The following is a 3,991-nucleotide window of genomic DNA, read 5'->3' on the forward strand; positions in this document are numbered from 1 at the left end:
TGAGATAAGACACACAACATGTATAAATAAAATATCATAAAACATATCTAGATTTAATTTATACTATAGGATTAATAATAAATTTAAAATAGCATTCGTAAGACTCACATACTCTCAAAGTTATAATTGCAAACGTAAGAGACAATCAAGCAAAAAAAAAAATGATAGGCAATTCATATAGTGATGCATATGATTGAAAAAATACAATTATTTTACCAAAGGTATCCATTAAGTATCCACGCATTGTTTTGTGTCACACAGAACGTTTAGCCCCGCTAGAAGGATCTGAGTAGCATAGATTTAACCCAGACATATACACCACAAGGTCCGCAACCTTATACAAGTAAGATGAGAAAGAAGATGCATCCACCAAGAATAATGAAGTTAGTGTAATCAGCCCAACTCCATCGCCACTCCTCCACTGACACTGATTGGTAATACTTGAATTTCCCTAGCATTGATCAGTCAGAAAAAGGCCTAGCTTCCATAAAATTCCATTTAACTATCCTTCTTCTCTGGATCCAGCTTGTTGCTACGATGTTTGATAGTATCACACATTATAACATGACAGACTACCAGCGATATTCGATATACTGATTTTATAGACGAGGGATATATAAAGAGACAAGAAACTCAACATACTGCTTTTATAAATGATAGAAAAAGAGAAGAAATTCACTCAAAAGAGAAGAGTGATTACTAACTATGTCAAGTTCAGCTTGCAAAAGAAACCAAATGACATACACTTACAATGGTACAAATGACATACACTTACAATGGCACAAATGACATACACTTACAATGGTAGAATTGTTAACAGATGACTCAATGAGAAGGAAAGATTGGCTAAAACTGTTAAAAGGTAAAACATACCCACCATCTGAATGAAGAGGGTTTATGATTCCCGTGCTTTAATCCACGGACATAAGGAGGTAAACTACCACAACCTTTTACAAGCAAGACAACAAAGGAGTTTCGTCCACCAAGAACAATAAGGTTATTTTAATCCACGCAACTACACTCTTCCCCCTCATATGACACTGACTGGTAATACTAGAATTTCACCAGGATAGATCAGTCAGAAAAAGGCCCGGCTTCCGTAAAATACCCTAGAGCCATCCTTTTTCTTCTCTTGATCCAACTTTTTGCTATGATGCTGGATGCCATCACCAATATTATCGGATTCAGGTTTGTCAAGATCCATCGGTAGCTTCATATTTGACAATGACTCTGTAAACTGCTGCATGCTCCTCGTGTACATCTCAACTATCTGTTGCTGCATTGCGGTCTGCTCAGCATCGAGGTTGATGTTCCCAAGTGGAGCCTTAAATACTGGACCCAATTCAACAGAACCCACATTGCATACATTGGCACTCTCGTCTCTCTTTCTCAAGGAATCAGAGTTCTTGCTGTCCCTTGAACTCCCCCTATGTTTGAAAGTTGGAGTGTTTAAGGAGGCCTCATGACGAGCATCAACAGAGGTTGACACAGCCAGGGAATTAGAAAAGTTGGCAGTCACAGGGTTCTTTTTATCCATAGAGTCGATTGAGTTCCTATCATCACTTAGGCTAGTCGTTGTAGAACTGAACGCCCCAGAATTTTGGATACTTTCATTTGGAGAAACGGATCCGTCACAGTTCTCCTCACTAGAATTCAAAGTCATATCATAGTCATCAGAAGAAGCTCCGAGATGAAGGAACGATGCGGGTCCTAGTAATCCGGATCTTGACACAGAGCTACAGTCCGCCATGCCAAAATACTCAGAAACCATCTGCTTGTTCTCGTTTGTGACATTAATGTCAGGGAATTCAATCCTACTATACTCAACTGTGTCCAAAGCTTCCGACACCATGCAATTCAGCAACACAACCTCTGAGCTTATGGATGAATTGGTACTATCAGAAAATTTGTTTATTGACCGATTAATGGACATTGAGCTAGTGAGTGACAGGGTCAACTGAACAGTTCCAGCAGGGGAATGAAATAGATCGGTTGACGAAAGGGTGAATTCTTGGCTCATCTTGCCCTTCCCCGCTACAGACGATAGGGGGGACCAAAGCAAACGCTAAAAGCTGGTCTTCTAGGTAATTCCTAGCCCTACTAAGCATCCAAATCTCACATTTGAGGACAGCGTCGAGTTGGGTTATTTTCATTCTCAAATTTTCGTTGAATTCGGGGTTTTGCCCCCCACCATTAACAATTCTAGTAGAGAGGGCCTCATCAGGGTTGCAGGTCAATGAGAACTTAGCATAAACATCTTGGTTATGATAGATGCAGATGTTGTGGATGTTTCTGGCATGGTGGACATAAATATCCAAGAGGCCAAAAAACCCATCACCCTCTACATCTCCCATGGATTCTAAGCTAGATTGGTAACAAAACCCAGATGTTAAATTGAATGAATCCATCCAACAAAAAACAGTTTTGCAATATACTCTTACCAAAAGAAAAGCAAAACAAGCATAAGAAAGCTTCGTGTGTAGCTTGTTAGAAACACAATGAAAATTCTTGTTCCTCTGAATTCTCTCCTTTTGCTTTTGTGGCTTCTCTAAGAAAGAAAAATATCAAAGTATAAAAACAGATGGGAGATGGGTTAAAGAAACATACTGTTGAGAAATGGAGGGGATTCTGTAAAGGGTGATTAGGGAGACTTTGGTAGTTGAAATTGAAGGGAGGAAGAAAGGATTGATGATGATGTGAGGTTTGTTTAATATATTTTTGGCCTTGTTTTCTGAGGGAAAGAGGTTGTGAAGTAATTCTTTGGGTTTCTTTGCTTGATGTTGCAGATTCCAGTGAGGTCATGGTGGTGCTCCACTATAGAAAAGGAGTGCCCACGAGGCCTCATCTTCCTCATTATCAAAACTTACCACGCCTACTGGGCTTTTTTTTTCCTTTTTTTCTCTTCATAAGGCAACGGTAAGTCCTTGCCCATGTTGAAAGACAGCTTTAGTTAAAAAACTAAAAACTCAAGGTAGAACTCCAGTCTGGGTGTTTAACTAACTGTTTAACTAAATTGAACCTTCCCCATTGCCATTTGTTTCAAGATGAATTCCACATTATTTGGGGGTGATAATAAATTCGCACCCCTCTTATAGTATGATTCACGCCCCTTTAAAGTATGATTCACACCCCTTTAACATTAAACGACCTCAAAAAGGGTTAAAGCCTGACGCTTTTTTATGCCTTTCGATGCTATTTGACGTCAATTGGGGTGCGAATCATCCTAAAGGGGGTGCGAATTTATCATCTTTTCATACCATTCAGGATCCCAAACCTCCACAACCCGAGTGAAATAAAAGGTCTGCCGCACTTTAACGTCCTTTTAACGTTAGACTTTAACGTAAACGTAAGCAGCCAGTTTACCCATTGCCTGGACGCCGCAAAAATGTGACGTGGCCAACATTAAGTAAACCCATAAATAGAGACTAAGGGGCCATTTTTGGATACGTGGATTTTACAATCCGGGATTTCTTCAAAATTGTAGCTAAAAGACAAGAAAAGAAGCGGACCAGCTGTCGTTGTTTACTTCTCGCCCTTGTTTCCATCGGCAAAAGAGAAGCAGATCCTCCCATATTTTCAGGTTTTAGAAATCTCAGGATGCAGTAGAGATCTTAAAACTTGAATTTCTCACTTAAAATCCTAGAGACGCTGCCAGGACTGCATACAGCAGCTTGATCATGAACCCTCTTTTACACTGTTTTTAAACTAAAAACCTGGATTCTAAAATCTAAGCATCCAAATGGCCCCTAAGAATACGGCGGGGCCCACATTGTTTGGGTGATCTAAACCATTCATTTGTTAGGCCCTGACGTGGATAGAGTATGCCGAGAAAATTTTCTCCGTGGGATGATCTAAACCTGCTGAGCAGTTTCTTTTCATTCATTCATTCATTGATGAAAGGTAGTTTTAGCTTGTTTCCAAGTCAAAGCGCTAGCGGTAGAAGCTAGTCACCAAAACGGGAGAGATCTTCCAAGCCAACCAATCTATGTCA

General features: G+C 39.9%; 1 pseudogene; it reads right to left on the bottom strand.

The window, feature by feature from the left end:
• Nucleotides 1-207: 207 nt before the first annotated feature.
• LOC143881085 (uncharacterized) lies at nucleotides 208-2,898 on the bottom strand (annotated as a pseudogene).
• Between the last annotated feature and the right edge of the window lie 1,093 nt (nucleotides 2,899-3,991).

The sequence above is a fragment of the Tasmannia lanceolata genome, unplaced genomic scaffold (genome assembly GCF_043159265.1).
Source record: "Tasmannia lanceolata isolate RefF3 unplaced genomic scaffold, GAP_Taslan_0.1 ptg000007l, whole genome shotgun sequence".
NCBI lineage: Eukaryota > Viridiplantae > Streptophyta > Magnoliopsida > Canellales > Winteraceae > Tasmannia > Tasmannia lanceolata.